Below are 26,327 nucleotides of genomic sequence, written 5' to 3'. Positions count from 1 at the left end.
TTGTACATATCTATTCTATTTATTTTATTTTGTTAGTATGTTTGGTTTCGTTCTCTGTCTCCCCCTTCTAGACTGTGAGCCCACTGTTGGGTAGGGACTGTCTCTATGTGTTGCCGACTTGTACTTCCCAAGCGCTTAGTACAGTGCTCTGCACACAGTAAGCACTCAATAAATACGATTGATTGATTACAGGCAATCTCCATTTTACAGATGAGGTAACTGAGGCCCAGAGAAGTGAAGTGACTTTCCCAAAGTCACACAGCTGACATTTGATGGAGCTGGGATTTGAACCCATGACCTCTGACTCCAAAGCCCGGGCTCTTTCCACTGAGGCACACTGCTTCTTCCCATGCTGCCCATGGGAACCCAGAACTAAATAATACAAGCCTTGCCTTCTGTTTAGGTGACTTTTTCGACATCATGATTTTCTTGCCCACGATGATGATGATGACGGCATTTGTTAAGCACTTACTATGTGCCAAGCACTGTTCTAAGCGCTGGGGAGGTTGCAAGGTGATCAGGTTGGCCCACGGGGCTTACAGTCAATCCCCATTTTACAGATGAGGTAACTGAGGCCCAGAGAAGTGAAGTGACTTGCCCAAAGTCCCACAGCTGACATTTGATGGAGCTGGGATTTTAACCCGTGACCTCTGACTCCAAAGCCCGGGCTCTTTCCACTAATAATAATAATGGTGGCATTTATTAAGCGCTTACTATGTGCGAAGCACTGTTCTAAGCACTGGGGAGGTTACAAGGTGATCATGTTGTCCCACGGGGGGCTCACAGTCTTAATCCCCATTTTACAGATAAGGTCACTGAGGCCCAGAGAAGTTAAGTGACTTGCCCAAAGTCACACAGCTGACAATTGGCAGAGCCGGGATTTGAACCCATGACCTCTAACTCCAAAGCCCGGGCTCTTTCCACTGAGCCACACTGCTTCTTCCCATGCTGCCCATGGGAACCCAGAACTAAATAATACAAAACTTGCCTTCTGTTTGGGTGACTTTTTCGACATCACGATTTTCGTGCCCATGATGATGATGATGGCATTTATTAAGCGCTTACTATGTGCCAAGCACTGTTCTAAGCGCTGGGGAGGTTACAAGGTGATCAGGTTGTCCCACAGGAGGCTTACAGTCCTACTGAGAGCTCACCTCCTCCAGGAGGCCTTTCCAGACTGAGCCCCTTCCTCACCCCCTCGTCCCCCTCTCCATCTCCCCCATCTTTCCTCCTTCCCTTCCCCACAGCACCTGTATATATGTAATAATAATAATAATGGCATTTGTTAAGCGCTTACTACGTGCAAAGCACTGTTCTAAGCGCTGGGGAGGATACAAGGTGATCAGGTTGTCCCACATGGGACTCATAGTCTTTATCCCCATTTGACAGGTGAGGGAACTGAGGCCCGGAAAAGTGAAGCGACTTGCCCAAAGTCACCCAGCTGACAAGTGGTGGAGCCAGGATTCGAACCCATGACCTCTGACTCCAGAGCCCGGGCTCTTTCCACCAAGACACGCTCGTTTGTACATATTTATTACTCTATTTATCTTGTACATATCTATTCTATTTATTTTATTTTATTAGTATGTTTGGTTTTGTTCTCTGTCTCCCCCTTCTAGACTGTGAGCCCACTGTTGGGTAGGGACTGTCTCTATGTGTTGCCGACTTGTACTTCCCAAGTGCTTAGTACAGTGCTCTGCACACAGTAAGCGCTCAATAAATATGATTGATTGATTACAGTTAATCCCCATTTTACAGATGAGGTAACTGAGGCACAGAGAAGTTAAGTGACTTGCCCAAAGTCACACAGCTGACATTTGAGGGAGCTGGGATTTGAACCCATGACCTCTGACTCCAAAGCCCGGGCTCTTTCCACTGAGCCACACTGCTCCTTCCCATGCTGCCCATGGGAACGCAGAACTAAATAATACAAGCCTTGCCTTCTGTTTAGGTGACTTTTTCGACATCATGATTTTCTTGCCCACGATGATGATGATGACGGCATTTGTTAAGCACTTACTATGTGCAAAGCACTGTTCTGAGCGCTGGGGAGGTTGCAAGGTGATCAGGTTGTCCCACAGGAGGCTTACAGTCCTACTGAGAGCTCACCTCCTCCAGGAGGCCTTTCCAGACTGAGCCCCTTCCTCACCCCCTCGTCCCCCTCTCCATCTCCCCCATCTTTCCTCCTTCCCTTCCCCACAGCACCTGTATATATGTAATAATAATAATAATGGCATTTGTTAAGCGCTTACTACGTGCAAAGCACTGTTCTAAGCGCTGGGGAGGATACAAGGTGATCAGGTTGTCCCACATGGGACTCATAGTCTTTATCCCCATTTGACAGGTGAGGGAACTGAGGCCCGGAAAAGTGAAGCGACTTGCCCAAAGTCACCCAGCTGACAAGTGGTGGAGCCAGGATTCGAACCCATGACCTCTGACTCCAGAGCCCGGGCTCTTTCCACCAAGACACGCTCGTTTGTACATATTTATTACTCTATTTATCTTGTACATATCTATTCTATTTATTTTATTTTATTAGTATGTTTGGTTTTGTTCTCTGTCTCCCCCTTCTAGACTGTGAGCCCACTGTTGGGTAGGGACTGTCTCTATGTGTTGCCGACTTGTACTTCCCAAGTGCTTAGTACAGTGCTCTGCACACAGTAAGCGCTCAATAAATATGATTGATTGATTACAGTTAATCCCCATTTTACAGATGAGGTAACTGAGGCACAGAGAAGTTAAGTGACTTGCCCAAAGTCACACAGCTGACATTTGAGGGAGCTGGGATTTGAACCCATGACCTCTGACTCCAAAGCCCGGGCTCTTTCCACTGAGCCACACTGCTCCTTCCCATGCTGCCCATGGGAACGCAGAACTAAATAATACAAGCCTTGCCTTCTGTTTAGGTGACTTTTTCGACATCATGATTTTCTTGCCCACGATGATGATGATGACGGCATTTGTTAAGCACTTACTATGTGCAAAGCACTGTTCTGAGCGCTGGGGAGGTTGCAAGGTGATCAGGTTGTCCCACAGGAGGCTTACAGTCCTACTGAGAGCTCACCTCCTCCAGGAGGGCTTTCCAGACTGAGCCCCTTCCTCACCCCCCTCGTCCCCCTCTCCATCTCCCCCATCTTTCCTCCTTCCCTTCCCCACAGCACCTGTATATATGTAATAATAATAATAATGGCATTTGTTAAGCGCTTACTACGTGCAAAGCACTGTTCTAAGCGCTGGGGAGGATACAAGGTGATCAGGTTGTCCCACGTGGGACTCATAGTCTTCATCCCCATTTGACAGGTGAGGGAACTGAGGCCCGGAGAAGTGAAGCGACTTGCCCAAAGTCACCCAGCTGACAAGTGACGGAGCCGGGATTCGAACCCATGACCTCTGAATCCAGAGCCCGGGCTCTTTCCACCGAGACACGCTCGTTTGTACATATTTATTACTCTATCTTGTACATATCTATTCTATTTATTTTATTTTATTAGTATGTTTGGTTTTGTTCTCTGTCTCCCCCTTCTAGACTGTGAGCCCACTGTTGGGTAGGGACTGTCTCTATGTGTTGCCGACTTGTACTTCCCAAGTGCTTAGTACAGTGCTCTGCACACAGTAAGCGCTCAATAAATATGATTGATTGATTACAGTTAATCCCCATTTTACAGATGAGGTAACTGAGGCACAGAGAAGTTAAGTGACTTGCCCAAAGTCACACAGCTGACATTTGAGGGAGCTGGGATTTGAACCCATGACCTCTGACTCCAAAGCCCGGGCTCTTTCCACTGAGCCACACTGCTCCTTCCCATGCTGCCCATGGGAACCCAGAACTAAATAATACAAGCCTTGCCTTCTGTTTAGGTGCCTTTTTCGACATCACGATTTTCTTGCCCATGATGATGATGGCATTTGTTAAGCGCTTACTATGTGCAAAGCACTGTTCTAAGCGCTGGGGGAGGTTGCAAGGTGATCAGGTTGTCCCACAGGGGGCTTACAGTTAATCCGCATTTTACAGATGAGGTAACTGAGGCACAGAGAAGTTAAGTGACTTGCCCAAAGTCACACAGCTGACATTTGAGGGAGCCGGGATTTGAACCCATGACCTCTGACTCCAAAGCCCGGGCTCTTTCCACTAAGCCACACTGCTTCTTCCCATGCTGCCCATGGGAACCCAGAATTAAATAATACAAGCCTTGCCTCCTGTTTAGGTGACTTTTTCGACATCACGGTTTTCTTGCCCATGGGAACCCAGAACTAAATAATACAGGCCTCGCCTTCTGTTCGGGTGGCTTTTTCGACACCATGATTTTATTTCTTCTTTGAAAATGAACTCTGAGTCGTAGTGGAAATTGAAAATTCGGCACTCTTGCCTTGCAAAACTAGTAGACTGCGAGTCTAGAAGTTTAGACTTTTAGACTGTGAGCCCGTTGTTGAGTAGGGACCGTCTATATGTTGCCAACTTGTACTTCCCAAGCGCTTAGTACGGTGCTCTGCACACAGTAAGCGCTCAATAAATACGATTGAATGAATGAATAGTAGACCTTTAATAATAATAAGCAGCGTGGCTCAGTGGAAAGAGCATGGGCTTTGGGGCCAGAGGTCATGGGTTCAAATCCTGGCTCCGCCACTTGTCAGCTGTGTGACTTTGGGCAAGTCACTTCGCTTCTCTGTGCCTCAATCAATCAATCAATCGTATTTATTGAGCGCTTACTGTGTGCAGAGCACTGTACTAAGCGCTTGGGAAGTAAAAGTCGGCAACACATAGAGACAGTCCCTACCCAACAGCGGGCTCACAGTCTAGAAGACTGTGTTACCTCAGTTACCTCATCTGTAAAATGAGGATTTCTGTGAGCCTCACGAGGGACAACCTGATCACCTTGTAACCTCCCCAGCGCTTAGAACAGTGCTCTGCATATAGTAAGTGCTTAATAAATGCCATCATCATCATCATCAATAATAATAATGATAGCATTTATTAAGCGCTTACTGTGTGCAAAGCACTGTCCTAGGCACTGGGGAGGTCGCAGGGTGATCGGGTTGTCCCACGGGGGGCTCACAGTCTTCATCCCCTGTGATGAAGCAGCTGAGAAGCAGCGTGGCTCAGTGGAAGGAGCACGGGCTTTGGAGTCTGAGGTCATGGGTTCAAATCCTGGCTCCTCCAATTGTCGGCTGTGTGACTTTGGGCAAGTCATTTAACTTCTCTGAGCCTCAGTTGCCTCATCGGTAAAATGGGGATTAAGACTGTGAGCCCCCCATGGGACAACCTGATCACCTTGTGACCTCCCCAGCGCTTAGAACAGTGCTTTGCACATAGTAAGCGCTTAATAAATGCCATTATTATTATTATTAACCCCAGTGTAAAGTACAAACCTTTAAGGCCGAGGGAACCATAACGGACTCGAGCAGCCAAACTCTGGGGTGAGGTGAAAGTCGTCGTTCGCCCGGGGCCTAGTGGAGGTGGTGAGAAAGGGGCAGGGGCGAGGTCAAGCGCTTAGTACAGTGCTCTGCACCCAGTAAGCGGTCAATAAATACGATTGAATGAACGAACAAGGTGGGATGGAGGGGGAACCCAGGAGAGCCAACCTCCAGGAGGGTGTTGGACTGCCCCTAGTACTTTGGCAAACCTACTGAAGAGTTTCATACCCCCTACTCTGCCTTCAACGTGGCTCAATGGAAAGAGCGCAGGCTTGGGAGTCAAGGGATGTGGGTTCTAATCCTGACTCCACTTGTGTGCTGTGTGACCTTGGGCAAGTCACTTCACTTCTCTGTGCCTCAGTAACCTCACTGTAAAATGGGGACTGAGACTCTGCGCTGAGCCCACTGTTGGGTAGGGACTGTTTCTATGTGTTGCCAATTTGTACTTCCCAAGCGCTTAGTACAGTGCTCTGCACATAGTAAGCGCTCAATAAATACAATTGATGATGATGATGATGGGACAAGGAGCACATCCAAGTAAAGTTAGAACTGTGAGACTTTATCTTTTCTACTCTTATAATACCATTTCTGGGCGTTGCTAAGGTTTGAGTAGGCTTACCCACTGTGTAACTGGGAAGGAAAATAATTCTGCCAAACTGCACTCGGATGTTTTGTTCTGTTATCTGTCTCCCCCTTCTAGACTGTGAGCCCGTTGTTGGGTAGGGACCGTCTCTATATGTTACCGACTTGTACTTCCCAAGCGCTTAGTACAGTGCTCTGCACACAGTAAGCGCTCAATAAATACGATTGAATGAATGAATGAATGAACCCAATTTGCTTGTATCCACCCCAGCGCTTAATACAGTGCTTGGCACATAATAAGCCCGTAAATGCCAGCATTATTATTCTTATTAACTCCTTGAGGGTTACAATTGTGGGTGTTTTTTTCCCCCTTACTTCATGTCTCCTTCTCCCCCCAGCCTTTGCCAAGTATGTATTGTAATGTCTGTCCAAAGTGGGTACTCCATACTGTGGAGACTGCGGGCTGAGAGGGAGTGTGGGCTGCGCTCTTTCCATTAAGCCACTCTGAAGGCAGAGTAGGGGGCACGAAACTCTTCAGGAGGTTTTCCAGAGAACTAGGGACAGTCCTTCTTGGCTCCCAAGCCCTTGCTCTATCCTCTGCACCGTGCTGCTTCCCCCAGTTCACAATCTAATGGGCATAAGTTGACAGCCAATATTTTACATTTCCAGGTGTTAGTCTAAACTGACTGGTGGGGAGGAAACAACCAGGTTTGTCCTTCTAGAGTCACTCTCATTCATTTGAATTTTTTGAGTGCTTACTGTGTGCAGAGCATTGTACTAAGCACTTGGGAGGGAACAATACAACAATAAAGACACATTCCCTGACCACAGTGATCTTACAGTCTACCCAACTCTAGCTGGGCCTGGTCAAGAGTGCTACCCCATATGGCAGTTTGGTAGTTAGGGCTGTTTCTTAATCCTTTAAATGTCTCCCTTTGTCTGTAATAATAATAATGATGGTATTTGTTAAGTGCTTAGTATGTGCCAGTCACTGTACTAAGCACTGGGGTAAAAACAAGGTAGGTTGAACACAGTCCCTGTCCCACATAGGGCTCACAGTCTTATCTTCTTGTTCTCGTGCCATTTTCTAAACTCTCAGTTCAACTTTCAGTTGTTTTGAATGGACTTTTCACAGTGATTTTTTTTTCAGAGTGCTCCGTCACAAGCCTGCCTTCCTTCTGACCTTTACTCCTGTTGCACCCACAATCAGCCACTGGGCTTTACTTCCATCTTTGTTGTTATTTGCCATAGACAGATTCCAAACACTCTTGCTTCCTTAGCCGATCAAGGCTCCAAATACTTTCTCCATTTTGTATTATACCTATCGCTCTCTATCTGCATTTACTGTTCCCATATGTTAGCATGGACAATTGCACTGACGATTTCCATGTTTTCTACTTTCATTCAGTTGTAGTTATTGAGAGCTTGCTGCAAAAAAAATTGAGGTTATGCATTCTGGGGATAAGGAACCGACTGCACTTTTACATGGAATGAATAAAATGCTACATGTAAATGAAATAGATTAACCTGCATTTTATTTCAAATCTGAATCTTGATTTTAAATGTCTCGCTTTTAGAGATACAATCCCAGAATCTGAGGGGCTGCCGCACTCCATTTCGGTCATTCAAAGTACATATGTGTCCCCCTCCCACACACTCAAAAATGTATTCTAAAGCTTACTGGGCAAGCCAATACATAAAATGTAAATATCTGGCTCAGATGCATTCCCATCTTAGTTTATGGCAGGGGTGATGTGCAGAATAGAGCCAGGCAATTTAACTATTGGGCCCTCTCTCAGACGAGACATTCTGGAGTCCACTCGAGGTATTTGTTAAGCACTTACTATTTGCCAGGCACTGTACTAAGCACTGGGGTGGATACAAGCAAATTGGGTTGGATATAGTCCCTGTCCCACGTGGGGCTCAGTCTCAATCCCCATTTTCCATAAAAGGTAACTGAGGCCCAGAGAAGTGAATAGACTTACCCAAGGTCACACATAAGACAAGTGGTAGAGCAGAGATTAGAACCCATGACCCTCTGACCCATAGGCCCATGCTCTACTACACCATGCTGCCCAAGATCCCCTCTCTAGAAGCAGGAGTCTTTAAATTACAATTTTACTCATCTTCCTATCTCTTCTCTTCCTCAGCACCTCCACACCAAATTCCATTTTGCTTCTGAAGAAGACTTGCTGTCTGATCTCCAAAGAAGACAAGACATTTCAAAGTAAGGTAATCAGGATCGGGTCACCTGAGGTAGGAAAGGAACAAGGCCTCCAAAGGGGTGAGAAAAGGGAAGGGAGTAATTCAATGGGCCGTTATATTGTCACTTTCTACTGCCATTTTCTGCTTCCAATTTCCGCTGCAGCCAGCACCATCACCACGCAGGTGGAAGCAGCCTGGAGGCCAGTGACAATAAACAGCAGGGAGGAGTAGGGCTGGAAGAGTCTCTTCCTTTATCTTCTGTTGTAGCAACAACCGCTATGGCTAGTGTTGCCATCAGCTTTCCAACTAAATTGGCCCTTCCTGGGCCTGTTTTTGGGGATTTACAGCTGGGCCAGACCCATCTATAAGTAGCCCCAGGAATTGCTAGTTCAGTTCTTGCTGCTCCAAAACAGAGGGAAAATGAACACCTGTTGTCGTGCCTTTTCTCCCTCCACTTTGTCTGGGGCTTCCTTCCAACCACCCCAGCTGAAAAGGACTCTAATGAGTCCCACCTTGAGCATATGGGTAAAGATCCCAAATGTGATACTACCTAATGTAGGGTGTCTGGACACCTTACTTTGTTGATCTCCAGCTTTCAAAGAAATCGAGGGACCCGACTTCGGGCTGGGGTGGCAGTTACACGGGGACCTCAGGATGCTCCATTTGTGGAGATGACCTCGTTCATTTTGCCTTTACAGTCCCCAGTATGGACTCTGTGGGGATTGCCATCCTGCTAGATTCCAGGGATTGTGTGGTAATCTGTGTTTTCAGTAAACCTTTTGGCTAGAATGCTGTTAGGTATTTAGGAGACTTTCTTCTGACACCGTGAGTCTGTTTGGGCTTAGTGTGCCACACTATCGGAAAAGCTGCTTGGGCTCATGGATGCGTCATTGGAATGGACGATTGCTATAACACTGTTTTTTCACAATGCAGAGTCTTGCGAAAACACAATGCTTAATGTTGTAGCGAAGCTGTGTGGGTGGCCATTTCCTAGTCATTTCTCTTTCCTAATCAATTTTTTTCTCCAAGGAGGTATTTTTGCTCCCCCTGAATTCTTTTCCCATCATTTGCTCAATTCCAAGAGCAACTGCTATAGTGACCCTGCCTCTCTGATTTCTGTTTTTCCTTCTCTGACGCACTGTGGCATTTCCAATAAACCAGCTTCCTGTGGTCACTTCATTGACCACTTCACCACTGTCTCTTCTGCCTCCTCTATCGCTTTCCACTGTTGGGGGAGGTGCAACCCGTGTGACCTTTCTTCACCATTTCCCTTCACACCCCACCAATCCCATTCATGCAACACCCCATCTCCACTCTTTTTCTTCCTCTTTTTGGCTGGGGAGAGATGCACATTAAGAAATGTATTGAAGAGCATACCAATTCATTCAGTCGCATTTATTGAGCGCTTACTGTGTGCAGAGCACTGTACTAAGCGCTTGGAAAGTACACTTTGGCAACAGAGACAATTCCTACCCAACAACGGGCTCAGAGTCTAGAAGGGGGAGACAGACAACAAAACAAGTTGACAGGTATCAATAGCATCATCTACAGTATGCCAGCGTGGCATTGAATAAATGATATAAAACAAATCAAAATAGGCTAAAAGGATTCATCCACGATTCAAATAAGTGGCAAATGAAAAGCATGTGCAATTATATGGCCCAAGCCTGGTGACTAGGGTTTTGGTTTAGCATATGCCCAGGGCTCTACATGCCAATCCAGCTCATCATAGCTTTTTGCTGATCCAAGGTTGTAAATATCATATCATATCCCAGGGATAAATACAGAGACTGTTAGGATGATACCTGCTATAGAGAGTTCATGTCTCAGAGATGATAGTTTGTGCAGTTTTTGAGTGGGAAAGAGTAGTTATTCCCCCCAACCCCCACACTCCTCTTAGGTGAACACCATTAACTGCAGAACAGGTTCGACTGCCAGCTTCTTCCTGCTCTTCTTGCTCTCCATAAGCACTCAATAAAGAGCACTGATTGATTATTCTGCTCCACTTTAGACCGTGACCTCTGTCAGCAGGTCTTAGTGGGGCCTACTCACTACCAAGAAGCCTCTGACCCATGCCAATGGAAGTGTGTCCTGACCTCCCCCACCTAGAGGTGCCCTTGGATGTTGAGGGCATCGCTGCAGTCCCTTAAATCAGCCCAGGTTCCAGAGAAGCAGGCTGAGTAATAAATTAGATTATTTCCAGTGGGGTGGATGGCACTGTGCTTGGCATTTGAAGGTAAAAACAAGGTCCCTCTGTTTTCAGTCTTCTAAGAAGGATAACCATGGCCCTGGCGACATGGACAGAGCATATTTTTGTAAGAACTTTCATGAAGAAAATTCCTCTTTTGGCCGAAATCTCCACAGATCAAACCTAAAATTAGGAGCCAGGCTGGCCTTAGCAGATATATATGTTTTCATTTTTGGAGCCACGTACCGCTCCAGGAACCCAGTCATCAGCATATCTGCTGGATTGACAGAGCATTTCAGGCCTTTCCACCCTAACCCCAGCCCTATCTGCCCCTTGAATTTGTCAGCATGGGTGTCCTCAGGCAGTCTTGGAGTCCAGGCAGGGTGGCTGATGGAGGATGAGAGGGGAACTCAGAGCTGCCGATACCCTGAAGCCCTGGCTGTCATATGCCAGCCTCCCCCCACGCCCACCCAAGCAGAATACACACTTGAGGAAATCGTCTCTCAGCAAATGGTCTGAAGCCCAGCCTATCTCGCTCCTGACCCGTACTGTGCTGAACTGCAACAATAAATTATTGATGTTAAATCTCCTGAAAGTTAACTGGCTAGCAGCCATCCTGCAGTTACACCATTAAATACTAAATTAATTGATTAAGGTATCATCATCAATCATCAATCGTATTTATTGAGCGCTTACTATGTGCAGAGCACTGTACTAAGCGCTTGGGAAGTACAAATTGGCAACACATAGAGACAGTCCCTACCCAACAGTGGGCTCACAGTCTAAAAGGGGGAGACAGAGAACAAAACCAAACATACCAACAAAATAAAATAAATAGGATAGATATGTACAAGTAAAATAAATAAATAAATAAATAGAATAATAAGTATGTACAACCATATATACATATATACAGGTGCTGTGGGGAAGGGAAGGAGGTAAGATGGGGGGATGGAGAGGGGGATGAGGGGGAGAGGAAGGAAGGGGCTCAGTCTGGGAAGGCCTCCTGGAGGAGGTATAACAACTTAATATTAGGATTGCCCCTTGCAGTCACACTCAAGACAAACATGAAATGGCAGATCAAGTAATGGAGATTTGTGTGTGTGTGTGTGTGTTTTCATAGATTACAAGAGTGTGGGAATGGCAAAATGGTTAAAACAAGGCCAATTGTTTATTTCCCTGGAGTTTTCACTGTTTTCTTTGAAACTATTCAATCTTGGAGGGAGAGGTTCCGGCCAAGAATGAAGGCATAGATATGAGGCAGGAATGACAAAGAAAGAGGGAGAAGCTAGATAAGTATGGGTTACCTGAAAGGGAATGGAGAGAGGCGGTGAGGGTAGGAAGTGAGAGGAGTCAGGGAGGAAACAGTATCTCTTGGTAGCCAACATTTGCTTGGGTGCCAGGGGAGAGAAGTGAGCAGCAGAGAAAAATAAACGGAAGAGATTGCACTTTTCTAGGTGAGCAGTGTTGATGGTTGTTAATTCCTCCTCATTACCCAATTGCCTTTTTTAGTGCCTGCTTGGCTGTACTGCCTTTACCCTGGCACTCCCCTGTTCCATTCATCCAGCCTCTCCTCAGGTCTCTCCCCTCTCTCCTTCCTTTACCTTGCTCCTAGCCACCTCTCCCAACTTTGTCTTTTACATTTTCTGTTCAGTTTTGGCTCATTCCAAGTGGCCTTCTCTTCGTTCCATCCGTCATTTGGCCCCCAAGTGCAACAACTAATAATCATAATAATTAAGTGTTTACTATGTGCTGAGCACTGGGGTAGTTACAATATAATCAAATCAGACACAGTGCCAGCCCCACATGGGGACCACCCTCTAACGAGGAGAGAAAATATGTATTTGATCCCCATTTTACAGATGAGGAATTTGAAGCGTACAACTATAACTCTGATCTAATTCCTCCTGCCATTCATAATTGCCTTGGAGCCCTCTGAGTTGTTCTCACTGGCATGCTGGGGAAGATAAAGAGTCTGATCTGAAGAGAAGACAACTTTCCTCCACTGAGATAAGCCTAGTTATGGAGTCTCTAGTAAAAGGCTATTCACTTTCTCTCTGTTGACCATATTTATCTGGCTTGTCTTTGAGCCTCCAAAAGTAAATAAGAGTTGGGACTTGGTGGGCTTAAAGAGGGAACAGATTTAGTATTATTTAGTATTTAGTATTTGGTATTTAGTAGTATTTGGGAAGCAGCGTGGCTCAGTGGAAAGAGCACAGGCTTTGGAGTCAGGGGTCATGGGTTCGAATCCCAGCTCTGCCAATTGTCAGCTGTGTGACTATGGGCAAGTCACTTCACTTCTCTGTGCCTCAGTTCCCTCATCTGTAAAATGGGGATTAAGACTGTGAGCCCCACGTGGGGCAACCTGATCACCTTGTATCCCCCCAGCGCTTAGAACAGTGCTTTGCACATAGTAAGCGCTTAACAAATACCATCATCATCATCATCACTCACTGAAAACTGGGTCTGAAACCAACTACAGTCAGAAAGTCATGGGTTCTAATCCCGGCTCTGCCACTTCTCTGCTGTGTGACCTTGGGAAGTCATTTCACTTCTCTGTGCCTCAGTTACCTCATCTGTGAAATGGGGATTGAGACTGCGAGCCCCACAGGATGGGGACTGTGTCCAAATCGATTTGCCCGCATCCACCCCAGGGCTTAGTACAGTGCCTGGTGCGTAACAAATACCAATCAATCAATCAATTGTATTTATTGAGCGCTTACTGTGTGCAGAGCACTGTACTAAGCGCTTGGGAAGTACAAGTTGGCAACATATAGAGACAGTCCCTACCCAACAGTGGGCTCACAGTCTAATACCATTATTATTATTATTATTATTATTATTATTATTATTATTACTATAACTTTCCTTTGTCTCCTGGGGTGTTGCCCTCACCCCTTTGCCAGGGCCGTGCAGAGCCTTTCCTGTGATTATGGTGCAGTGTACCGCAGGGACCCTCCTCTCAACCAAGAGTGCAATGCAGATGGCTCTTTTTCCTGTGTTGCCACTGCATCAACCAAGATAGAAAATGCTGATGATATTGGGATGTTGCAACCCGTCCCTCTTCCATGCCCGCTCCTCCGACGTCAACATATACAACTTTCTCATACTGCTGCCGCTAGTCAGTGGAGGGTAGGAACAGTGTTGGTGGCAAAAGTGATTTTATTCCTTCTTTCCCTTCAATCTTTCCCTTCCTCCCCCCTGTACCTTTTCCGTCATTGTCTTTGAGTGGCAGAGCAGCAGAGATGACGGGTCTGACGTCGGTTGTGGTGGACGCAGAAAGCACAGTTGTAATGTCCGTGCTTCAGGTCAGGGATAGTGTCTACCAGTTCTATTGTATTGTACTCTCCCAAGCATTCTGCACATGCTAAGCACTCAGTAAATACCACTGCTTAATTATTCCTCCCCAGAGTGAAAGGGGTATGCCTGTGACAAATGCTACATTCCTCAACACCCTCAGAACAACTCTTTTCCTTAGCTTTTTACCATTTTCCTTCACCAGCACACCCAGACTATTGGCTTTCAGCGGGAAAATAACTTGGTCCAGAATCCCAGCAAATGTTAAAATGATGGTATGAGCTTGAAATAACGATTTCAGGAGCAAAATGTTTGGGTCTATCAAATTTAATGAAGATCACCTCCCCGCCTGCCCCTATCTATTCTAACTGAAATTCATTATAGCCTTAGCTGTTGCGTCCTGTTTTCCAAGGTCCCTGATGCTGTGCTGTAGAACAATGGATTTTTTTAAACAGGCTTTTATACAGAAAGTTGTAGGCTAAAGGGGAAAGAAAGGGACAAAGGGAAATGAAAAAGAGGAAGCTATGGGAGGAGAGAAGAGATATGGGGCAATGTAAGTAGAGCCTGATTTTGGCAGAATCTCATAAGGTTTTCCATTCATTCATTCATTCATTCAATCATATTTATTGAGCGCTTACTGTGTGCAGAGCACTGTACTAAGCACTTGGGAAGTACAAGTTGGCAACATATAGAGACGGTCCCTACCCAACAGCGGGCTCACAGTCTAGAAGGGGGAGACAGACAACAAAACAAAACATACTAACAAAATAAAATAAATAGAATAGTAAATATGTACAAGTAAAATAGAGTAATAAATCTGTACAAACATATATACAGGTGCTGTGGGGAGGGGAAGGAGGTAGGGCGGGGGGGATGGGAAGGGGGAGGAGGGGGAGAGGAAGGAGGGGGCTCTGTCTGGGAAGGCCTCCCGGAGGAGGTGAGCTCTCAGTAGGGCTTTGAAGGGAGGAAGAGAGCTAGCTTGGCGGATGTGCGGAGGGAGGGCATTCCAGGCCAGGGGGAGGACGTGGGCCGGGGGTCGACGGCAGGACGGGCGAGAACGAGGCACAGCTAGTACGTGTTTTTTTCTCTTATGATGTTTTAGCTGGACATGCCGAGGAGCTGGAATATGAAATCTCAACTGGAAGGAGGATTCTCTACTCCCTCTTTGTCCTCATTTGCGCATACCATAATATTCAGCCATAGCTTCTTGAGGGCAGGGCCGTCCCCAAGGGGTTGTGGGACTTCAGAGAACAAACTCGTTAGAGAAGTTCCACCCTGAAGTATCTCCTCCACGATGACACTCTGCCTTGGCTTTCTTACCCCTCCCAGCAGAACACCGGGCAGCCTCAGCCCCGACGCCCCAGGGCCCCTCCCCTCCTGGTGATTGGCAGCTGTTGTCTGGAGTCCAGCTCAACGTGAAGGGCTGGTTCTGGTTGGAGTGGATCTGCCTTAAATATAATAGGTGGGTAAAGTTTTGTTGGCTCTCCTCCTGATCCAGGCAAAAAAATTCCAGAGGATCCCCAAAGTACTTTGATTTGGTTCATAATAAATCAGGAGTGCAATCAAGAGTTCTTATCCTACATTAGTTAAATATTTTGGTTAATTCCAAATCCCCCAACTCCACATAGACACCCCACGCAAAACTACATACTTGCTCCTTCACTGCTCAGCCCCCTCTTTTAAGTTTACCTAAGTCACCCAGCCTTTATGACTGCTTACTCACCAGTCAGCTACTCCTAAGTGATTCATTGCAACTAATTTGCAGAGCCTCCGCCCTGAACCTTTCAGGTTTGTGTGTCGTACACAACCCGGCTTTTTTTTTTTTTTAACAAACTTTATTCCTTTTTACTAAATATCGTCCTTCTAATTGGTCCCCAAACTACTAGGCTTTAGACTAAAGTTTAGGCAACATGGAGCCAGGGCCAAAAGGGGCTGGGGCCTGTTGGGAAGGGTAAAGGAAAAAGGAGAGGGCAGAAAAGGGAAAAGCAAAGAAGTGGAGAAGGAGGAGAAAAGAAGAGGAGAAAAGTGGTAAGAGGGAGGGAGAAATAGGAAGAAAGAGAAAAGCAGAGAGGATGAGAGATGAAGGGCAGCTGCAGGGTGAGGGGAAAGTCTAGGAGTCCAGGGTCCCCAACTCTGGATTGACAATCTTGGTGGTTACATAGTCCAGAACTACTGGCAGAAATAAGCAGGCCAAGAGTAATCAGGATTTTGGTTCCAAGCCCTGCTATTGGGCCTGGGAGTCAGAAGGAACTGGATTCTAATTCTGGCTCAGCCACTTGTCTGCTGTATGACCTTTGACAAGTCACTTCACTTCTTCGTACCTCAGATACCTCATCTGTAAATTGAGGATTAAGACTCCAAGCCCTATGTGGCATAGGGATTGTGTCGAACCTGATTAACTTGCACCTACCCCCCATGCTTAGTACAGTGCCTGGCACATAGGAAGTGACTTACAAATACCATAAAAAAAAAAACATATTTTGCTGGACATCCATAGCAATGAGTTCAGCAGAAAGGGGCAAAGGGAAGGGGGAGTGCTTGCTCTCCCTCCCTTCCAGATCCACACTTCTTTGCCTCACACCATCTCCCTTAAGGGATTTAGAACAGGGCTACCCAGTTGAGTATTAGCCTGCTAGAGATTCCCAGGCCTGGACTCAGACTTATCCCAACCTTGTGGTGTGATAATTTATTCTAGCTGGACCCATTTGTCTCATTTTTACCTCCCATCTTAGAAACTTGTTCTTGCCTCCCAGGACTCAACAGGTGTCTGACCACCTAGAAGCATAATTTTCAAAATGTCTCATGCATTAATGTATTAAGCAAATGTATCTTCTTGGCAAGGGGAAGCTTAGAATGAAGGGAGAGAAAAGTTCGGGTTGAACAGGAGGGAATTCACTGGACACAAGCAAGAATTTCTTGACAGTAAAAGTTGCTCAACACAGCCTATTGAAGGAACTCATGGAATTTTCATCTTTGGGAGATTTTAGAATAAACAGACTTCAGTTTTGGATGGCTTTATTGTTCATCTCCATAATGTAGGGGGGACTGTACCAAATAACCTTTCCTGAGTTTTACCAGCAAAACAATCTGTGATTCTATATGAAACATTCTCCTCTTTCTGAAATAGAAACCACCATACTATTATAGTTCTCCCAATCCCCAACCTCTTTTTGAAGGTTTTTGGAGCATGGGAATTTAGTCAGGTCATGATGAGTACTGTACAAATGCTGACTCAAAATGAACAGAATAAAAACAGGAATGGAGTTAGTTAAACTCTTGGATAACTGCATTCTAAATGAATACAAAATTAAATGAGTCAGTCAGCCAACAAGTATTTATGGCCTACACTCAGAGTGCCATAGCCCAGAACTAGATGCTGAGCAATAAATGTAGAAATAAATATCCTTTAGCTTTTAATGCTAATTTCATCCTCTCTACTCTCTTGAAAAGGAAGATGAGCATCATTTTCATGAGAAATCTAGGCCCAGGGAGACCCAATCAGGGTTAGAATTAATGGTTCCTGACTCTCCTGTGATAGCTTCATGAATGTAGGATGGTTTTTAAAATATAAAAAACTGCAATTTCTCTTTATTAATCATTTTTTCCTTGTGTTACTATAGCAGAAGAAACTGAATCTTGGCATTCTTACCACCATTGTAGAAGTACTTATAGTCCTTGTCTCATAATCCCTTTCACATGTCACTCCACTAAATTATTCCTCCATTCCACAACTGTGCACTGAAAGCCACTGTAACTGAGCTCTCACCCTAATGGATTCTGTGATAAACTATCCAAAGACATATAAAGTATTTCTACATAAACAGTCTTCTGCTTAAGGTTCTTAACTCGAGAAATGGGGACTGTGAGTCAGCTGACCTTAGCTTGCTGGCTCCAGGCCCGTACCTTCCTAGTATTGCTGATCTGGTATATATATATATGACTTGCCTTTGGCCACTTCTGTCATTTCAGAACCAACAATGACCCCAGAAAGGAGCTCCTTCCAGGTAAGAATGCTAGCTAGTGGAAGTTGCTTTTCTTTATTTCCAGATCTTCCTTTTATTCTTTGGAGAAGCTCTGGAACACAGCTAAAAAATGTGGCTCATCAGTCATCCTAATTGTGAGACAGGGAGTTCCCTGACTGGATAAATGATTGCGCAGGTTCCACCCTGGTGTGCCCTGCACCCTGCACCCCACCTACTGGCAACCTTTCCCTTTCCCATTGTCAGATTGGGAATCAATTACCAATTTTGGGTAGAGGGACTCATTTTGGGGGGGCAAACATGGAGTTTAGCAAAGCAGGATTGAAGCCACAACTCAACAACCACCATTTACTTCCATGAGAAGCTCTCTTGACCGCTTCCCAAACATTGCTCACCTCATTTATATCTCTAAATAGAACTTACGTCTTCTTAATCTTAGATTCCCAAATTGATTTTGGCTTCTTAAGAATTTAATACTTATGCAAAATGAGTGGCAGAATTTTATTCTACAGATTCTTGTCTATCTTACAGAAAACAAGAAGAAAGCAGATGAGAGACAGAAATGGTGAGCTAAAGCCTCTTTTCCTTTCTTCGTTTTTTGGGATTGTTCTCACGTTGTCTAATCATCACCTGCGTAGCTGTGGAACCTAAACTAGAGTCGACCCCAGGCTCTAGCTCCTTTTCGTGACAGTTAATCTTACTATAGGATTCAAATTTTTACCCTGTCGATGGTTTGATCAGTCCAACATTTGCTGCCCTCTTGGAACCCCTCCTTTCCATCTATTTGTTCCATACACCTGCATTTGTGGCTCTTCAGGTTTCATTGTGCATTCATTCAGGGTTCATCTATCAGTGGCCTTGTCTCAATTTTGAATAATACCGAGATGAAAGTGTCCAGCGCTTGCCAATGTCCCACTCTCATGGCATTTTACTACTCTGTTCACTTCAAGGCTATGCAGTCTTCATAGTTTTGTTCATTTGTGGTACTAAGCAGATGTCGGTATTCTTCCTTGCCTCCCTAAGTAGTTTAATCTCAGATAGAATGAGAAATAAGACGAGAGGAACAAACCAACATGATTTCTTCCCTTACACAAAAGAGAGTTTGAATCCATTTAATTTTCCAGTTCAGTTTTGAGACATCTCAGTTGCTTGAAATGATAATTCCTTCTGTTCCCAGTCGAAAAGCTAGTGTTGACATGGCTCCTATGGAAGGTTGACCAGGGTACCCACTTCCAGAGGAGCTGGGAAAAGTGGAAGCTTTGGCAGTCAGTCAGCATACAGCAGGTAAGAATCACAGAATAAGTTTAAGCTGACCTACTCTCTGCTAGAAATCTTAAGTGACTGAACTCACACTTTTGTTTTTAGCAGCTGTTCTCTAGGGATCAAAGAAAGCCAGTTCTTATCTTACTGATTGGGGGTTTGTCTTCCTATCTCTCTGGAATATATTGAGATGCTGTACCTCAAAGCAAAGAACTGATTTGTTTATCAGTGAAGGCACACAACAAGATGATTTGTACAGACCTGCCCAGAGGCTGGAGGGTGGTCTTCATGACCCCTCAAAGTTCCTCCCCGCCTTCTGATTCAACACCACTGCATACTCATCACCAGCTTCTTTGAGATATGACTGTGCAGTGCCCAGCAGATTTAAATAATCCAAGTTCAGCAAGGGGGTGAGGCCCAACTTCTGGAGATTCGTCTGACACCTCGTCCTGGGTCTTTGATTCTCCAGTCAAATTTTCTGCACAATATTTTCAGCGTGGCTTCATGAGAGAAAGTTGCAGGTGCTGCACACAGCCAGTCTCCACTCTCAGACAGTCCTCCTGTTAGAACTTGTTTTAGGTGTGAGCTGAACTTGGCATCTAATACCTCTAAATCCTGTCACAGTGACTAGTTATAGATGACATGGGACTGCCCAGAACAGGGAACAGGCAAATTTTTCCCACCAGGCAAAATTCAGGCCAAAGAGTCTGAATTCTATAAAGAAGGGCTCCAGCCCCAACAAAAAAAAGACCTCAGAATGAAGATCCCTAGTCTGCAAGTCTCTCTTGAAAATGGTATTAGCTGCTATGAAGGGGTCACTAGCTCCTGCCATAATGGCTCACGTGGTACCATCAATTATATCCTCAACCTTCCATCTTTCCAGCCATTTCATTCAGTAATTACCAGAGCAGGGCCCTGAAGTCAAAGATTCTGGGCTTCTATTTAGTCACTCAGAAGCATAATAGATATCTCTCACCTGCCCACACACTGCACTAGGGACAGTTATAAAGTGCTGGATGCCTTTTTGAAAATCAAGCCAGTCAATGCATAGTCTATTAAATAATAAATAGGTTGCTTATTTACAGGATTTACAAATGAACTTTTCCCAACCCTTATTCTTATGCTGACTCTCAGACTTCTTGTCTCTCAGGAATTTTCCCTCTCTTAAAAGTATCCTATGCTGACACAAAGTATCCTAAGAACATTTACAATTTCATGAGGAAAGATAGGACTGGCGCAGTACGGACATGACATACACATCTCAACAGTTGTAGAGAGTACCCATTAGAGATCAATTTTCAGAAGCATGGGATGTATAGAAGATGGAGATTTGGGCGATTAGAATGACTAAGTCCAAAAAGGGTAATATGGAAAGCTTTTAAAGAGTTTTGAAGAATCGTTATGATTTGGCAGAAAATAGTGGGGAGGGTATTTTGGATGATCTTTAACCTTTACTTATTTTAGATCATTCTAGTGAGAACTCACCTTCAAACACACAGGATAACTCTCTATAATGGATAGAAACCCTCATCATCTTCACCACTGAGATGGGTTACAAGCTCATTGCCGATTGGGCTTGAAGCAACGTGTTCTATGAGCAAGACCAGAACAAGGTCATGGTGGGCCTAGACCATAGGGCCAAACCCTGGGAATAATAGGCCATCGGTTACAGCCCAGTTAGCCTTTGCCTTCATCAATTGCTCAGTAGTATTTGTTCACCTTTTAAGTGCAGAGCACTGTACTAAACACTTCACTACTATGAAGCACTCTTCTAAGCACAATACTAAGCATGTAGCCCAGTGGAAACACCACGGGCCTATGATTCAGAGGACCTGGGTTCTAACCCTGGCTCCAAAACTTGTCTGCTGTGTGACCTTGAGTGCTTATTGTGTGTAGAGTGTTGAATTAAAACGGTTGGGAGAGTACAGTAAAATAGAGTTGGTAGCCCCAGTCCCTTCCTACAAGGAGCTTACAGCCTAGAAGGAAGAGCTTACTGGAAGAACACAATAGTAGACATGATCCCTGCTTCTAAGGATCTTACAGTCTATCTGGGGAGTAAATTAAAATGAATTACAAGTAGGAGGAAGAAGGAAACGGGGATTTGTAAAATAAGGAAGTGCTTAAGTAGTAGGGTATTATATAAAATACTGCGAGGCAGGGTTGTGAGTACTTGACTGTTTATATGGCACAGAAATACTGAACAAGCAGTAAAGGGGAACATAAGCAAAGGAGATTAGAAATTAATTGGGGAAGGTCTTTTTACAAGAGATGTGATTTCAGAAGAGCTTTGAAGATAGATGGGAAGAGCTGTTGTCTGTCAGATAGGAAAAGTGGATGGAGGATGTGAGTAAGAGGTCAGGGATATGAGAGATGAGAGCAAGGCACAGCAAATAGGTAAGCTTGAGAGGAATGAAGAGAGTGAGCTGAGGTGTACTGGAAAAGAGAGTGGGTAAGTAGAAAGGATGACAGTAATAAATAATAATAAGTAAATAACTGTGGTATTGGTTTAAGTGCATATTACGTGCCAAGCATTTTACTAAGCACTGGGGTAGATCTACAAGATATCTACAGGTATCTACAAGATAATCAGGTTGGACATATTCCCTGTCCCACATAGGGCTCACAGTCTAAGTAGGAGGGAGAAGAGGCATTGAATCTCCATTTTACAGATGAGGAAACTGAAGTACTTGCCCAAGTAACACAGCAGGTAAGTGGCGGAGCCAGGATTAATACCCAGGTCTGTCGGATATGAAAGGAGACAGAAGGGGTTCCAGGAAGCAGAGAGGAAGTCAGCAAAGGGTTGGATAGGTAAGGTTGTCCTGGAGGCAGGAGGAAATGTAGAAGAGAAGTCAGGATCAGCGAGGTTGATTTGTGATAGAGGTGGAAATTGAAGTCATGGGAACAGATGAACTCTGCAGCCAATCAATCAATGGCTTTTGTTGAGCATTTACTGGTGCCGAACTACTGTATTAATTGCATGGGAGAATTACAATATAATAGAGTTGGCAGAAACATCCCCTGCCCACATGGAACCTACAGTCTAGCAGGGGAGACAGAACATCAATACAAATAAATGAATAAATGATAAATGAATAAATGAATAAATGATAAGTACCTAAGTGCTGTGGGGCTGAGAGTGGGGTGAATAAAGGGTAGAAATCCAAATGCAAGGGCAACACAGAAGGAAGGGGGATCAGAGCAAATGAGGGCCATCAGAGAAGGGGAGTGAGGGTAAAGTAAAAAGAGAAGACCCAAAACACAGCCTTGAGGGACACCTACAGTTAGGGAAAGAGAGGCAGAGGAAGAATCAGTGAAGGAGACAGAGAAGGATCAGCCAGAGAGGAAAGAGAAGAACTAGGAGAGAACTGTGTCAGTACAATCAAGGTTACAATCCACCTCGCAATGAAGAAAGGTAAGGACATTTATTCCACAACTGTGTGACTTGCCACATTCAGATCTAGAAAGCTGGTCTCCCTCTGGGCCTCAGAAATGAATACTAGCATATCTGGGTTTTGGTCTTTAGTGCCGAGAGAACCTCACCAGTTCAATTCTTTTCATTCATTCATTCAATCGTATTTATTGAGCGCTTACTGTGTGCAGAGCACTGTACTAAGTGCTTGGGAAGTACAAGTTGGCAACATATAGAGACGGTCCCTACCCAACAGCGGGCTCACAGTCTAACCTCACCAGTTCAGTTCTTTTGTTCCTGCAACAGCATTCCTTTCTTCCCATTCACACAGCAATGTCACAGTGATTAAGAAGAAATCCAAACAGCTTGGGGATGTCTCAGAAAGGAACCTGTTGATTTCTTTAAGTCTGTGGTAGTGCTGATGTTATTTCCACTGTTGTCATAGTCATGTGGACACCACAGTATTGCCACTTGGCACCATCAGGGTGACAGCATGAGAGGGAGCAAGGAGCTAACGGATGCTTAGTTAAGTGAGCAGAAATCTTATTAGTTTAGGAAGGGTCGGGTGGTGGGGCTTGCTGGGCCAGAAAAATGGTCAGGGCCAGAAAGAGAGAGGGGAGATGCGGGAGAGGGGGAAAAAGGGCAGGGGGGCAAAGCAGAAGCTAAAGGAGAAAAAGGGTAAAGGGAGTGGGTCTGCATCTCAGCCAAATATTTTTTTTATTCAATTTTCCATGGCCCAAATAACTCAAAACTGGAGGTGGAACAACCCCAACTAGTACTGGAGGTGTCAGGACCCACATCTTGCTCACTGACCCTGCCCAAGTAAGGAGAAGTGTTGCAAGAAGGACAAATATCCCTCAGGGTCCAAATCAACTTGGTCTCGGCTTGCTTGTTCTCCCGATTTCCCAGCCATTCACCCTTCTTTTCTTTTCCACTGGACTGTAAACACCTTGTTCTGGTCTTTCTTTGAAAGTCTTCTGAGTTCCTAATCCAACTGACTCTTGCAGGAAGGTCATGAGGTGCAGATCTGTTTCCAGCCAACGTTGCTTTCCAAGACCTGTTTATTCTCAGGTGGCCCAAAGCAAGCCTTCCCAAAAAGACAAAGGGAAGGGGGAAAAGGTGAAAACAATATAAACTCCAACATTTTGTAAATACTCAATACATTGGTATATTGTAGAAAGAGAGCTGGGCTGGATGTCAAGAGATCACCTGGTCCAATCCTCTGCCTTCTGGCAAAGTGAGTCTTGAGTTAGAATTTTTCCCTTGCTTCCATGCTCCGTGATCGAAGGACCCATTTGAATTGCTCCACTGAAAACAAGGATTTATTAAACTGGTGACATCAGGTCTCTGCCCCAGCACTGCTTTCTCTCCTTGATCTCAGTACTCGGGGGTGTGCTCAGGTGGTAAGCTATGGCTTCATTCATTCATTCATTCAATCGTATTTATTGAGCGCTTACTGTGTGCAGAGCACTGTACTAAGCACTTGGGAAGTACAAGTTGGCAACATATAGAGACAGTCCATACCCAACAGTGGGCTCACAGTCTAGAAGGGGGAGACAGACAACAAAGCAAAACATGTTAACAAAATAGAATAAATATGTACAAATAAAATAGAGTAATAAATACGTACAAACATATATACATATATATAGGTGCTGTGGGGAGGTGAAGGAGGTAAGGTAGGGGGATAGGGAGGGGGAGGAGGGGGAGAGGAAGGAGGGGGCCCAGTCTGGGAAGGTCTCCTGGAGGAGGTGAGCTCTCAGTAGGGCTTTGAAGGGAAGTAGGGCTTCACACTTGCCCCTGCTCTTGGTATGTGGCACTGTTTGAGTCACCTGACTGACAGAAGAAAACTTACTCCAGAAGATGGAGAGAGAGGGTTGGTGCACCGCTTATCACAAATACTCATGATATTGGCCCAGGACTCAGAGACCAGGACTAGGGCTGGCAGGGCAAGGGCTGAAACCCTACATAATAACAGACAACAGCTGTTGGCCCTGGCAGAGGGGAGGGAGTCAGGGGAAGGGGAAGGAGCAGTGCTCTCCAAGTGCTGCTCATTTTCCCCAGTTAGAAAAGGGCAAGCTGGATATAGGGGGTGTGGAATGAGAGTGGAGCTGGCACGGGGAGCAGGGGAGTCAGGTTACCCGGAGGCAGCTGCTCTTAGTGAATTTGGAAGCTTTTGCCTACCGAAGTCTTGTTCTCCAGAACTAGCATTGCTCACCTCAGAGCTGGCTGCGTTTCAGAGGTGGGGGAAAAAAAGGTCACTTGGGAAGGAAAGCATCACTGTGAGGTGTAGAATTGGTGCAGGTTATCCCTGAGGTGTAGTAGTGGGGAAGGTTATCCCAAATGAACCCCCACAATATGGAAAGATCCAGGGCAAGAAGGATTCCATTTTCCCCAGACACTGCCGCCACCCTTCCTTCCCTGGTGCTTTCTGCTCCTGCTGCCTAAGCGTGGGGAGGGAGGGTCCTATTTTGTCAGCAGTGGGCTTAGGGGCCTAGAATTTCAACTTCCACCACTGCTACTAGTCATCTGTAGTTCGTTGTTAGATTATCCACCAGAGTTAGGGTCGCACCATAGATTACTATACCAGCAATAGCCAGTCAATGCCCAGTAGCTCTTCTCTCCCCAGCTGTCCTGCTGACTCAAAGCTCATAAACCCTGGCCCTCCTGCCTCTCCACCTCCCTCTTCAATTCTCCTTTACCATTTCTCAGTCCCTTCCCTTGATCATGGTCCGGTTCTCCCAGCAAATCACTTCCTGGAAGCTATCTCTGATCTAATAAGAACACTTGGAAGCAGTGAGCCGTATGAAGGTATCATGTCTCCTCCCTTCAGGGTCTGAGGCCGCCTGGCAATAGACACACCAGTTTTTCTCACTTCACTCTGTTCTCACTGTCCTGGAGGGTAAGTGAGCTCTGACTCAGCACAATCAGCCCTCATTTTCAGCGCTAAGAACCAGAGGAGTGTGTTTCCAGGATGTGGCTTTGAATCGCTCTGAGCTCCAGGAGCCTTGCGAAGGGGGATGACTTTTCAGTGGGGAGTTCCAGCCAACCATGAGAGCGAGGATGACATGGGAAAAGAGGAGAGGGAGTTCTTTTCAAATTCCAGTAACTGCTTTTACCACAGGCTTTCCTCAAGGGGTCAGAAGAAGGGAACGGGAGTTTGATTCCCCAAATGGCCCCGAGGAAGAGAATAAAGAAACCAGATTTTTTCCTTGTTCAAAGTGAGATATCTGCTTCCAGGGGTGGTATACATAAGGTCTGGGGCCAAGGGGGATAGGAAAGAGGTAGGACAGCTCACACAAACACAAAACTGCATGCTGATTTTGTGAAGTTGGTGCTGTTAGGGGAGAGACCTATGTTGCATTTGTGTGGCAACAAAAAGAAAATCAGATGAAAGGACTGTTATTTATTTTATTTATTTTATTTTGTTAATATTTTTGGTTTTGTTCTCTGTCTCCCCGTTTTAGACTGTGAGCCCAATGTTGGGTAGGGACTGTCTCTATATGTTGCCAATTTGTACTTCCCAAGCACTTAGTACAGTGCTCTGCACATAGTAAGCGCTCAATAAATACGATTGCTGATGATGATGACTGTTAGATTTCTTCAAAGCTCATTAGACTGTAAATTCCTTGAGGGCAGGGAATGTGTCACTGCTCGCTATATACTTCCCAAATGCTCAATATAGTGCATTGTACCCAGTGCACAAAACGCTAGGTTAAATACAAGGTAATCAGATCACACAGTCTCTGGCCCACACAGAGATAACAGTCTAAGAGGGAGGGAGAACAGGTATTTAATCCCCATTTTAAAGCTGAGGAAACTGAGGCACAGAGAAGTTAAGTGGCTTTCCCAAAATAATATGTCTGGCAAGTGTTGGATCCAGGAGTCTTACCTGGGTCTCCTGACTCCCATCCCATGCTCTTTCCACTAGGCCACACTGCCTCTCAGCTGCTCAGAGGCTGTGAATATTTCAGGCCATTGCCATTATTTAATA

General features: G+C 45.3%; 1 long non-coding RNA gene across 1 annotated transcript; it reads left to right on the top strand.

The window, feature by feature from the left end:
- The first annotated feature begins 8,133 nt into the window (after positions 1-8,133).
- LOC119932096 lies at positions 8,134-18,230 on the top strand. Its single transcript, XR_005452282.1, has 4 exons — positions 8,134-8,221; positions 15,014-15,146; positions 17,654-17,688; positions 18,196-18,230. It is a non-coding gene; the product is annotated as an uncharacterized LOC119932096 (long non-coding RNA).
- Positions 18,231-26,327: the final 8,097 nt, after the last annotated feature.

The sequence above is a fragment of the Tachyglossus aculeatus genome, chromosome 9 (genome assembly GCF_015852505.1).
Source record: "Tachyglossus aculeatus isolate mTacAcu1 chromosome 9, mTacAcu1.pri, whole genome shotgun sequence".
Classification (NCBI taxonomy): Eukaryota; Metazoa; Chordata; class Mammalia; order Monotremata; family Tachyglossidae; genus Tachyglossus; species Tachyglossus aculeatus.
Note: the sequence above shows the minus strand (reverse complement) of the source record. Positions and strands in the feature narration are given on the sequence as shown.